Source organism: Mesoplodon densirostris, chromosome 11 (genome assembly GCF_025265405.1).
Source record: "Mesoplodon densirostris isolate mMesDen1 chromosome 11, mMesDen1 primary haplotype, whole genome shotgun sequence".
NCBI lineage: Eukaryota > Metazoa > Chordata > Mammalia > Artiodactyla > Ziphiidae > Mesoplodon > Mesoplodon densirostris.
In genome coordinates this window covers 91,412,651-91,426,724 of record NC_082671.1, presented here as the reverse complement: position 1 = coordinate 91,426,724, position 14,074 = coordinate 91,412,651, and the positions used below count along the sequence as shown (strand labels likewise).

Here is a 14,074-nt window from a genome sequence, read left to right as displayed (position 1 = left end):
AGTAGCTATATATCAACTGCTGATGGCCACGTGTGACAAGAGGCTATGTACTGGGAAGCATAGATACAGAACACCATCATTGTAGAATGCTCTATTGGATAGCACTGTCAGACTCTAAACATTCTAGATTAGGAAAGGAGTTTAATATATAATCTTGCTTCAGATATTTTTGAAAAATGCTGCTTTGTTTGTATAGCACTTCATGATTTTTCAAAGACTGGAAAAGAGGGAATTCCCTGGTGGTCCAGTGGTTAGGACTTGGCGCTTTTACTGCCGTGGCCCGGGTTCAATCCCTGGTCAGGGAACTAAGATCCCACAAGCTGTGTGGCACATCTGAAAAAAAAAAAAAAGACTGGAAGAGATTATTTTTCTGATCCATGCTGAGATGATCCCCATTCTGTGGTGAAGGCACATGACACCTAGGGAGGCTAAGTGACTGACAAGGTCATATATTAGCACCCAAGAGCAGAGGGGATAATCTCAGCCTGCTAGTCCAGCATGTTCAGGGCATGGTGCAAAAGCACACACTCAGAAGGCAAATGTGGCTTTGAATCCCAGCTCTGATGCCTACCAGTTGTTTGACATGGAACAAGTATGGAAGTCTTCTGGGCTTCAGTTTCCTCATCTGAAAAACGGGAGGTGATAATGACAACCTTACAAAAAGAAGCATCCATCACCAGATGGTTAACTTGGTATGCTACCCAGCATGACAGCGGTCCTCCTCCCACAAGCAGGATTTTTCTTTTTTCTTTTTTAATCTTAATTTAAATTTTTTTTCAATGTTATATTCTACAAATAGGATCAACAGAAGTGGTTCACAATTTAAGAAGCTGATTTTGAGTACGTTGACATTTCCAACTGTTATATATACTCTCCTCCCAGCTGCTATATTTGTGTTACCTCAGAATTATTGTCAAGATGATATGAGAGTTGAAATAGCACATAAATCTGACATGCAGACATTCAATAAATGCAAGTGCCTTCTTCACCTTCTTCCTCTACCTTAACTTTTTTTAAGACTTCCTGGTATCCACCTGTCACACAAGTTAGAAGCCTAGATCCTATCCTGCATGGATAAATGACCTAGCAAGCTTATTTACAACCTGATAGTGTAACACATAATTTCCACAAGAATATGCATTACATATTATGTTAGAAATCAGGAGTAAAATAAGATTAAATACTCAGAAATTTGTTTTTCAGAAAGCTTTAAGAGTGCATCTATTCCATATATTGATTATCTAGCTAATGGAGAGGTGTATTCTAAAATGTTTCTTCTACTTGACTTAGAAAAGCATCGCAGGATGACCCTAAAGCGGACTTATCTTCCTAATAATGTTGGGTTCAAGATATTAAACTTAGTCTACATATCTGAAGTCAATGATTTATAATTCTAGATCGACTCTGAATTTTTCAAGCAACTCTATTTTAATTCATTTTAATTTTCCAAAAATATATCTGTACTGCATTCTCCTCCAAAAAGTCCTGAAACAAAGAAACAATGAGAGAGTAGTCAGTCTCAAGGAGATGGATGCTTTAAGCATCTTCTGGCTGGTACTGGGACCACTTGGCCTGAGAATAGGCTGACAGATGTGAATCTTAAAATGCCTGCTGACAGTCTGCCATGGATAGCTAACATTTTGCCTCTATAGAGGCTCCACATAGATGTTTGCTGGAGTCTGATACCAATTCTGTGAAGCCTGAAGTAAGGAAGGCATTATCTCATTTTTCCAGGTGAGAAATTTGAGAATCCAGATACTGGATTGATGTGACACAGATCATTATAAAACCAGTACTAGAACTCAAGTCATTTGGCTCCTTGTCTGATGCTTTTTCTATTATCAAAACCACTGAATTAAATGAAGCTCTCATTTAAATAGACCTAAACACAGTACCTGTATTTCATCTATTAAATCAAAACCAGTATGCAGAGAATGGCCACATGACCAAACCATAGAGAGCCAGCCAGTGAAGACCAGGGAAACCCACAGGGGTCAGACAGGCAGCAAGAGGGCAGCAAATTGGAAGAAGTTGTCTAGCTCCATCCCTCCAGCTCTGTAGTTACTTCTGTTGTCTTCGTTTTTCATTAATCAATGGGAAGATATACAGGCAGAATGCATACTGCGTTTACAGGTGGCACAAATGTAGGAGGAATGATGTGAATGCTGGTGAACAAAATCAGCATTCAGAAAGTTTTCAATGAACAAAAAGACAAATCTAACGAAAGGAAACTTTTAGTGAGATAAATGTGAGACCCTGCTCTTATGAGACGAACTGTGTTCCCCCCAAAATTCATATATTGAAGCCCTCACCCCCAGAACTTCAGAATGTGACTGTACTTGGAGATAAGGCCTTTAAATGGGTGATTAAGTTAAAACAAGGCCTATAGGGTGATCCCTAATCCAACTCGGCTGGTGTTCTTATAAGAGGAGATTAGGACACAGACAACCCACAACTGAGGGGTGACCATGTGAGGACACAGCAAGAAGGTGGCCAGGCCATCTGCAAGCCGAGGACTGAGTCCTCAGAAGAAACCAAACCTGCCGACACCTAGATCTTGGATTTCCAGCCTCTGGAACTGTAAGAAGATAATTTTTGTTGTTTAAGCCACCTGGTCTATCACATTTTTGTTATGACAGCCCTAGCAAACTATATAATACACTCACAGTTGGGCAACAAACAAATATACCTATTGAGTATAAGATAGACAATACGTAGCTTAACCGTGTGCAGTGGCAGGAGAGAGAGAGAAAAGCTTCCGTTAACAGTGAGTCCTAGGTAAGTCCACCATGGGTTTGATGCCAACACAGAATGAATGAGTAAAGGTCTAATCTTAGAGGCAGCAAGGTCTTGGTGTCAGACAAGACAGTTTGTTTCCACCCTGTCATTTCCTCGTTGTGTGACTTGAGCTGGTCATCTCTCTCTGCGCTTGTGTCCTCATCTGTAAAATAGGAATAATCCCTACCTGACAGATTGAGAGGACCTCAAGAGATAATAGATATCAACTGCTTCACACAAAGCCTGCCTTGGAGAAAACAGTAAATGAAGGCCACTGTTCTTTGTCTTAGCATCATCCTCAGCATCACTGTCAGAGAATGAGGGTCTCAACTATTTGGTGATGATCAGATCACCTCTGAATATCAGTTTTGGCTCTTCAAACTCTACTTATAAAAACATGGTGATAGTAAAAACAACAGCAAGTACCATTTACTTGAGTGTCTGCTCTGTGTCAAGTGTTGTATTTCACCTTTTCATTTAATCTTCGCAACTCCCCTTTAAACTATGTGTCATTATCAACATTTTACAAATAAAGAAACCAAAACCGAAACACACAAAGCCAGTAAGTGGTGGAGCAGGATTCAAAGCTGGGTGTGTCTGACTCTGAACGATGTTCTCTTCCCCTTCCTGTATGCTCAAAGCAAGGGAACTCGAAACGATATCTAATAAGATAAATGACTTGGGGGTGAATATTAAGAACACTCCTGAGAACGTAGCATTGTGTTTAAATATTGTAAAGTCTGTTACTGAAAAGATTGATTGGGTTTTGTATAATCAGTAGAACCAAAACTAGGAGTAGAAATTACGGGGGCAAGAGTACACCTCAACATAAAATTTTCTAGTAGAAGAGTCAAAAGATGGACTAGATTTCTCCAACAAGATTCGCATAACCATTTGGCAAGGAAGTTGCAAAAGTTGTTTTCAACTATCAGCCAAGTAGTTGAAATCAGTGACTTCCGGGGTCCCTCCCAGACCTAAAACAAACTATGAATTTATATCCATGCATCATGGATGCATAGGTGATAAGAATATCAAGATAGGAAAAAATCTAACAACTTGCAATTCCTGAGAGTCCTAGAACACAGCCCCAGATGCTCAACCACAGGGACTGAGATGTGCGACACCAGGCCCAGAAGAATTGGAGTGCCAGGCAGGGAAAGAAGGATGGCCACAACAGGAAGAAGCATGGTCCATTGTTTTAACTACTGAGCTACAAACCGTGGGCAGAGGAAACGAAGCAAGGTCCTGTCTGAAGCATAATGGTTTTAGCGATAGATTCAAATTCCCATCTCACCACTGGCAAGCTGTGTGTCTGTGGCCAAGTTACATAGTGAATGCTCACTAAATGTTGGTTTACATTATTGTTATTCCTGAGTACAGATTTTTTTCCCAGGATATGGAGCAGCGCCAAAGCTAATCGTAAGCTACCCATTCTCAGAAGACTACAGCGATACAGAAGTAATGACTTCAGTAAACCATGGCATCTTCTACTTTTAAACAAGAAGATATGAAAAATCTCTACTTCTGAGAACTGATACCGACTTATGGAAGTTTCTGAACTTAAGAAAGGATTAAGCTTAAATTGTGGTTAAAGTTTCCTGTCATAGTTCTTCCCGTATGTAAAAATAATTTATATGCATAGTTCAAGTCAAAATGCATTTACCAGTAGGAGCTGTGGCTAAGCTTGCAGGTTCCACAGCCATGTTTTCTGGGTTCAGATTCCACCTGGATTGCTACTAGCTGGGAAATCTTGACAAGTTATTGAGATCTATGGGCCTCAGTTTCCTGGTTTGTAAAATGGAGCTAATCATAGTACCTACTTCAGAGGCTCATTATAAGGATTTGTAAAGCAGTTACAACAGTACCTGCCTACATAGCAAGGGTTACCTATTACTGTAATTCTGGTTATGTGTCAGACATCGCAATGGGCAGGAGAGACACAATGATAAATAAGGCAAGGTTTCTGATCCTAGGAGTTTCTGGGCCAGTGAAGAAAACAGATTCAAAAGCAGAATTCCAATAAAATGTGCCAAGTTCAACAACAGCTTAACCTACTACTGGGTATGATGGAGGCAGAGACGAGAAGTAGCTAACTGAACCTGAGAAGACTTCCTGGAGGAGGGAATACCTGAACTAAGTCTTCAAGGATGAGTAGATGGCAAAGTTCTGATGGAATCCTTGGAATCTTTTGGCCAAAAAATATTTCACCCAAAGTGTTAACAAATGAAACCCTTTCCAAATGTCTTAACTGATTTAAAAAATAATAATAATAAACAGCCAGCAGATGAAGAGAACTTGATCATATCCGTTGAAATATGACAATTTTTGATCTAGTTTCCAGCTAGGTGTTACCCAGTGGTTTATGTGAATGAATTTCAATTGAGAAGTACTGCCCAAATAATTGAGAAAGAAAAAAGTCACTTGGAAAACAGGTACTGAAGCTCACATCTTAGAATACTTGACAAAGGAAAGAATATACAAAAGAAGCTAGTTGATAGTTGGCTAAATATGAAATAACTAATAAAATGTGACCTGTGATCATACCAGCGAACTGAATTCTCTTTAAGGGCAGGGATTGTTTCTTACCCTCTTTGTCACCCCAGCTCCTAATGCAGTTCTTGGCAATAAATTTTTGATGAATTAACACATGAACACATAGAGTTGAATTACTGGCTTTAAAAAACATGAGAGTGATAAGTCATCTTTGAAATGAACATCATAATATTGATAATTACTAACTTTTGTTGAGCACTTGTTATATGCCAGGCACTGTAGTAAGATGGCACATGGGTTGTCACCATTTTATCTTGGGAAGTCAGTACTATTTTTATTCTGACTTTGCAAACATTCACTAACTTAACAAATATTTATTGGGGGACAAATACTTTCAAGGCACTGTTCTGGGAGCTGTGGCTAGAGCAGTGAACAAAAGAGACAAAGTACTTCCTCTCATGGAGGTTGCATTCTAGCGAGGAAGAAAAACAGTAAATAATACAGTATCGCACTATAATAGAACATAATAGAGATATCTATAATAGATAGAGATAATTAATCTCTATTAATAGATTAATAATAAGTATACTCTATTATAATGTTATGTATAATGTAATATAGAACATGTGTTTCTTGTTGGATTCCTCAGGAAGCTAGACTCTAGACCATGGGGGAAGTGAAAGAAGCAAGACCGGGCAGAGAGAGAAGCTGGGCTGTGATTCAGGCTGAACAAAGTCCTCAGCCAACCCCACAGGGAGCTCTCCAGCTGGGATGACCTTGGGTCTAGGCGTCTGGGCCTTGTTACCTTCATAGTGACCAGTCTTTGGATGCAGGCTGACTGAGATGAGTCCATGACCTTGGGTGAGGTAGCTCTCTTCTGCCAAGGGCAATTCCCAAAGAGGGCTGACAGCTGAGGGCTGAGCTGCAACACTCCCAGTAGCTGGAGGTAAGTCCCTCAGTCTTAATCATGATGCTCTTGACTTAACGTCAGTCTCTTGCCCACTAGAATGTAAGCTCACAAAGGCAAAAGGATCTGGTGTTTTTTCTGATGTGTCTCAGGTGCCTCAAACAGAGTAATTGCACATGACAGGTATTTCATGGTGTTTGTTAAATTAATGAATTAATGGTAAAAATTATTATATCATAGGACATAAACCTAAACCAAACATTTCTAAAGGATGAGGTCAAGTTGGCATATAGAATACTTTCAAATAATTTGTATTTATTATTGGTACAAAACTTTGAAAAGTATGTTTCTTTTTGAAATATTGGTTTGAAACCTGTGATCAGTGATTTGAAAGTTTGCTTATAAGTTCAGTTTAATATGTGATTTTTTTTTACATCTTTATTGGAGTATAATTGCTTAACAAGGGTGTGTTAGTTTCTGCTTTATAACAAAGTGAATCAGTTATACATATACATATGTTCCCATATACCCTCCCTCTTGCGTCTCCCTCCCACCCTCCCTATCCCACCCCTCCAGGCGGTCACAAAGCACCAAGCTGATCTCCCTGTGCTATGCGGCTGCTTCCCACTAGCTATCTACCTTACCTTTGGTAGTGTATATATGTCCATGCCTCTCTCTCGCTTTGTCACAGCTTACCCTTCCCCCTCCCCATGTCCTCAAGTCCATTCTCTAGTAGGTCTGTGTCTTTATTTATGTCTTACCCCTAGGTTCTACATGACATTTTTTTTCTTCTTAAATTCCATATATATGTGTTAGCATACGGTATTTGTCTTTCTCTTTCTGAACTTACTTCACTCTGTATGACAGACTCTAGGTCTATCCACCTCATTACAAATAGCTCAATTTCATTTCTTTTTATGGCTGAGTAATATTCCATTGTATATATGTGCCACATCTTCTTTATCCATTCATCCGATGATGGACATTTAGGTTGTTTCCATCTCCGGGCTATTGTAAGTAGGGCTGCTATGAACATTTTGGTACATGACTCTTTTTGAATTATGGTTTTCTCAGGGTATATGCCCAGTAGTGGGATTGCTGGGTCATATGGTAGTTCTATTTGTAGTTTTTTAAGGAACCTCCATACTGTTCTCCATAGTGGCTGTACCAATTCACATTCCCACCAGCAGTGCAAGAGTGTTCCCTTTTCTCCACACCCTCTCCAGCATTTATTGTTTCTAGATTTTTTGATGATGGCCATTCTGACTGGTGTGAGATGATATCTCATTGTAGTTTTTTTTTGGTTTTTTTTTTTTTTTTTTTTTTTTTGCGGAACGCGGGCCTCTCACCGCTGTGGCCTCTCCCATCGCGGAGCACAGGCTCCGGACGCGCAGGCTCAGCGGCCATGGCTCACGGGCCCAGCCACTCTGCGGCATGTGGGATCTTCCCGGACTGGGGCATGAACCGGTGTCTCCTGCATCGGCAGGCGGACTCTCAACCACTGCGCCACCAGGGAAGCCCTCATTGTAGTTTTGATTTGCATTTCTCTAATGATTAAAGATGTTGAGCATTCTTTCATGTGTTTGTTGGCAGTCTGTATATCTTCTGTGGAGAAATGTCTATTTAGGTCTTCTTCCCATTTTTGGATTGGGTTGTTTGTTTTTTTGTTATTGAGCTGCATGAGCTGCTTATAAATTTTGGAGATTAATCCTTTGTCAGTTGCTTCATTTGCAAATATTTTCTCCCATTCTGAGGGTTGTCTTTCGGTCTTGTTTATGGTTTCCTTTGCTGTGCAAAAACTTTTAAGTTTCATTAGGTCCCATTTGTTTATCTTTGTTTTTATTCCCATTTCTCTAGGAGGTGGGTCAAAAAGGATCTTGCTGTGATTTATGTCATAGAGTGTTCTGCCTATGTTTTCCTCTAAGAGTTTGATAGTTTCTGGCATTACATTTAGATCTTTAATCCATTTTGAGCTTATTTTTGTGTATGGTATTAGGGAGTGATCTAATCTCAAACTTTTACATGTCCCTGTCCAGTTTTCCCAGCACCACTTATTGAAGAGGCTGTCCTTTCTCCACTGTACATTCCTGCCTCCTTTATCAAAGATAAGGTGACCATATGTGCATGGGTTTATCTCTGGGCTTTCTGTCCTGTTCCATTGATCTATCTTTCTGTTTTTGTGCCAGTACCATACTGTCTTGATTACTGTAGTTTTGTAGTATAGCCACAGCAATCAGAGAAGAAAAGGAAATAAAAGGAATCCAAATCGGAAAAGAAGAAGTAAAGCTGTCACTGTTTGCAGATGACATGATACTATACATAGAGAATCCTAAAAATGCTCCCAGAAAACTACTAGAGCTAATCAATGAATTTGGTAAAGTAGCAGGATACAAAATTAATGCACAGAAATCTCTGGCATTCCTATATACCAATGATGAAAAATCTGAAAGTGAAATCAAGGAAACACTCCCATTTACCATTGCAACAAAAAGAATAAAATATCTAGGAATAAACCTACCTAAGGAGACAAAAGACCTGTATGCAGAAAATTATAAGACACTGATGAAAGAAATTAAAGATGATACAAATAGATGGAGAGATGTACCGTGTTCTTGGATTGGAAGAATCAACATTGTGAAAATGACTCTACTACCCAAAGCAATCTACAGATTCAATGCAATCCCTATCAAACTACCACTGGCATTTTTCACAGAACTAGAACAAAAAATTTCACAATTTGTATGGAAACACAAAAGACCCCGAATAGCCAAAGCAATCTTGAGAACAAAAAATGGAGCTGGAGGAATCAGGCTCCCTGACTTCGGACTAATACTTGATTTTAATGGCTATGTTTATGGACTGAATTATGTCTCCCCAAAATTCATATGTTGAAGTTCTAACCCTCAGTAATTCATAATGTAATCATATTTGGAAATAAGATCTTTAAATGGGTGATTAAGTTAAATGAGGTTGTTAGGTTGGGCCCTAATCTTTTTTTTTTTTTTTTGCGGTACACGGGCCTCTCACTTTTGTGGCCTCTCCCGTTGCGGAGCACAGGCTCCGGATTCACAGGCTCAGCGGCCATGGCTCACGGGCCCAGCCGCTCCGTGGCATGTGGGATCTTCCCAGACCGGGGCACGAACCCGCGCCCCCTGCGTCGGCAGGCGGACTCCCAACCACCAGGGAAGCCGGTTGGACCCTAATCTTATATGACTGGTGTCCCTGTAAGAAGAGAAAATTTGGACAAAGATGTATATGCTCACAGGAAAAGACCACGTGAACACAGAGGAAGAAAAACAGCCATCTACAAGTCAAGGAAAGAGACCTCAAAAGAAACCAACCCTACAGACACCTTGATGGCATACTACTCAGCCATAAGAAAAGAAGGAAATCCTGTAATTTGTGACAACATGGATGAACCTGGAGGGTACTATGTTAAGTGAAATAAGCCAAAGAGAGACAGACAAATACTGTATGCTATCACTTTTATGTGGAATCTGAAAAAAAAAAAATTGAACTCATAGAAACAGAGAGTAGAAAAGTGGTTGCTAGGTGCTGGGGTGTGGGGGGAATAGGGAAAGGTTGGTAAAATGTACAAACTTTCAGTTATAAGATGAACAAGTTCTGAGGATCTAGGGTATAAATAACATGGTGACTAAAATTGATAACCCTGTATTGTATAACTGAAATTTGCTAAGAGGGTAGAACTTAAATGTTCCCATCCAAAAAAAAAGGTAAATATGTGAGATGGTGGATAAGTTAGTAAACGTTTATCAAATCATCACAGTGTACATTTTAAATATCTTACAGTTTTATTTGTGAATTATACCTCAATAAAGCTGAAAAAATAGTGGATGTGAGTCTTTTTTTTTTTTTTTTTTTTTGCGGTACGCGGTCCTCTCACTGTTGTGGCCTCTCCCATTGAGGAGCACAGGCTCCGGACATGCAGGCCCAGTGGCCATGGCTCACGGGCGCAGCCGCTCCACAGCATGTGGGATCCTCCCGGACCGGGGCACAAACCCGCGTCCCCTGCATCGGCAGGCGGACTCTCAACCACTGCGCCACCAGGGAAGCCCGTGAGTCCTTATTTTAAATAATACTATTGATAAATGAAAAAAACGGTATCTTAATTCTTAATAGATCAGGTTCGATCATTGCTTTTGCCTTGTCACGAGTCTCATGTAAGGAGTAAGCAAAAGCCACCTCTACAATGTTATTGTTGTTCACATGTGCTTACATTATTAGCATTTTTTTAATCTGCAGTTTCTCTGCAAGGGACATTTTCAAGCCATGTGTCTATTTGGTGAGCATTCATTCAGTGAAAATGAGATAATAGAATCTGAAAAGCCACTTACTAAACCCTGCTTTGAAATATTCTGCAAGCAAACAAAAGAGTGAGACTAATGGCCCCCTCCCCATCTCCATTCCCCACTCAGGGAAACTTCCACACTGTTCAGGATGCAAGGCTATCCAACACACCAACCCAGAAATGCTGCTGGGGGGTGCCGGTACCAGCCACTCTCTACGTGCTAGTAAGCTGAATCCCTTTCTTACATTTTTAGACAGAAATAAATAACAGTTCTAATATTTTCTTCCCAGACCCTGTTGCTGTCGTTAGCCAACCTCTGGGATGCATGAACCTCCACCCTGGAGACCAATCTACTTGAGTAAACAAAGGGAACATCTGGTTTTTAACTTACTTCTTAGACCAAAGCCATCTCTGCCCTGGTTCTATTATGCATAGAATTATCAAGGCCCGGAGTGACCTGCCATTCTCTGAAATGCCTGTCCAACAACAAATGCCAGCCCTCACACTCCTCGTTCGAGGGCATTCACTCTTCTGTCAGTTCTGCCACCTGATTGCCCTGCAATATGTCCCTCTCAAGCAGAGACAAAATTGTGAAATCACCCAGCATTCCCTAAAGGAAATCTAGGGTCGACTGTTATTCTTTGGTATTTGAATCTCTGAGTTCAACCCAGAGGATGCACAATTCAGAAGCAATATAATTGAATTTCCTTTCACCAGCCTGCCCGGGCTTGTTGCCTGTCACTCATCAGAGCCAACGTCTTTGTAAAGGGCTTTAGGAACCACATCTTAATGTCACTGAGCAGATAACATATTAACTGTTAATTGACACACAGAAATGCTCCAGGATTGTGTTCCTGTCTTTGTTAGAGGATGATAAGTGACATGATTTACCACTGCCATTTTTTCTTCCAGTTTTCAGAGAGGTTATAATCTGAACTCCTCTCGTCCCCTAAGTGTCAGGTCAAGTTACAGTTTATCTCTGTTTTTGTGGCAAGATTGGTCTTATTAATTAAATTATACTAATATCTTTCAGACTTTAAATTATTTTTAAACTAATTTTCCCTTGTGGTAATGGTGTTTTATTTTGGTTTGTTTGTTTTTTATAATCATACCAAAAAAATTTCCCTCAAGGATATCATTTTGTCTCAGAATTTGTAAAAGACATTATGATTTTAAAATGTTTAAATATTTAGTTCTAAACCATTTCTACTTCTTCAAATTGTCTTCCATCTTTATTAAGTCCTCATAGACATTCATATATAATGTTAAGTAAAGTGTATATACACTGCCTTTTTTTTCAGCTTTTTTCAATTAAATATGTTTTTATGTATCAGCCAACTAAATGAACTTAGGCATCCTTCATTTCCCCATGTTTAAAATAAGAAAAATAGGGGGCTTCCCTGGTGGCACAGTGGTTGAGAGTCCGCCTGCCAATGCAGGGGACACGGGTTCGTGCCCCGGTCTGGGAAGATCCCACATGCCGCGGAGCGGCTGGGTCCGTGAGCCGTGGCTGCTGAACCTGCGCTCCACAGCGGGAGAGGCCACAACAGTGAGAGGCCCACGTACCGCAAAAAAAAAATAAAATAAAATAAGAAAAATAATGTCTACCTCTCAAGATTGTTTTGTGGATTAAACTATGCTAACGTGGTGAAATCAACCAACAAAATGAGGGGAGCATGATGAAATCTGAATTTAATGTGAATGTATTGATAGAGTCCACAAAGTTATAATTTTTAATAATAATCAATTCCCTCATATTATTTTGAGACAGTTTATTTAGCCAGTCCCCTGACAATGTCCAAAAGTGAAACTGCTAAATGCATTTAGCATAAATTTTATCCTACGTGCTTCTGAAATGGTTGCAAAGTAACTGGAATCTGTCACCTTTCTCATTAATCTGTTAATAAAAACAGGAAGAAAACCTTATATTTATACAATGCTTTACCATTTGAAAATTTTTTCCACTCACTTACTTGAATCTATTATAAACCTTATAAAGTTGACAGATATTATTATTCACACTTTACAGATGAGAAAAAATCGAGCTTCAGAGGCGTAAATAACTTGCCCACGGTTTTGGTTAGATTTAAGTCTTCATATTCCAAATGCAACATTCTTTCTACCACCGCACACAGCCTAGACACACTGTTCCCCAGAAAGAATTGAATTTCAGGGTTTTCTCATTGTTTATTTTTGTGAGTTTAATCCGTTTTCAAACATGCCATAGCTTCTTTTAATTTGCATTTTGTTATTTGCAAACTAGGCTGTATGATTTGCTCCATGTGAGCCTACTGAATGTTCTATTATGTAAACTGTCTATTCACATACTTTGAATAGACAGGAAGTAGAATCTTTCACCACATCCTCCTGAGCCTGCATATTTGGCCTTGTAGTAAATAAAAAAATCTTTTGCATCCCCTATCATGATCAGTTCGTTGACAATAATCCCTCAATGAAATAAACTTGTTGGAAAAGACTTTTTTTTGTAAACATAAGGTCTGCAATAAAAGTTATGTGAACTAATGCAACTTAGTAACTTTTCCTGTACCCTAAATTCCACTGATCAGTATCCCTTGGGGTTTTCCTCCTTAGGGAAACAGAATGCTTCTGTGTGTACAGACCCAGCCAAAGTCCACCAAGTTAGTCCCACTTCTCACCATTTCATCACTCAAACTCCGGATACCCAAACAGGTTGCCCATGTGTCTTTCAGAGAGGGAATTTCCTAGCACCATGGTTGACCCCCACTACCCCAGACTGCCTACACTCTCAGGGTTTGTTCAGAGCCCATCTGGCCTTTGAGACTGGGGAGGGCAGTCAGTTTCCCAGGGCATTCGTTCTTTACTGTCTGTCTCAGGGAGGGACTTTTCTTTGTTTGTTCCAAACCTGTAAGCCCTGACAACTTCAGCCTGAAGGCAGTGAGGCAAAGTGATGTTTCCCAAAGGGAAACGAAGGAAAAACTGTATCAAGGAAATCTCTCTCTTTTTAAACTCCTGACCTTATGAAACATTTGAGAGAACAAAAACTGTTGACAGTCTTAAATATGTTGAGTACAATACGCCAGAATTAACTCTCAGAGCTATGTCTTGGCTGTCTAACTTAAATGATTTGGTCATTACCTTTGGTCATTACCTTTTGGAAAGGCCAACGTGAACGATAGAGTTTCAGTCATTGAGGGATGCCTGGAAAGAAACAAGGAATTGTTTTAGCAGTAGCATCCAGCCCTGTAGACCAACACATTTCTGCCTATCTTTGTGAATTTCTCACACAATAATAACAATAGTGATAAATTATTTCTTAATTGATATTGGTGCATTTTCAGTACATTTATTGATACCATGTGCTGATATCCATCATCTTACCTGAATCCATAGGAAGTGTCAGGGGAAATACTATGATTCCACTCCATTGTTTTAAATGAAAAAACAGTGGTTCAGAAAGTTAAGGTGGTTTGCCCAAGGTCACGAGCCTGGCAGATGCAAGACTAGAAACCAATGCTATGACTCCTATGTTGGTATTCTACTTCATCTCCTAGCTACCAAAGGGAAATATGGTATGTATATGCATGAAAATGTGTCCTTAAATCTAT

The 14,074-nt window shown here is 39.7% G+C and overlaps 1 non-coding gene across 1 annotated transcript; it reads left to right on the top strand.

The window, feature by feature from the left end:
* Positions 1-233: 233 nt before the first annotated feature.
* TRNAK-UUU (transfer RNA lysine (anticodon UUU)) lies at positions 234-305 on the top strand. Its single transcript has one exon. It is a non-coding gene; the product is annotated as a tRNA-Lys (tRNA).
* Positions 306-14,074: the final 13,769 nt, after the last annotated feature.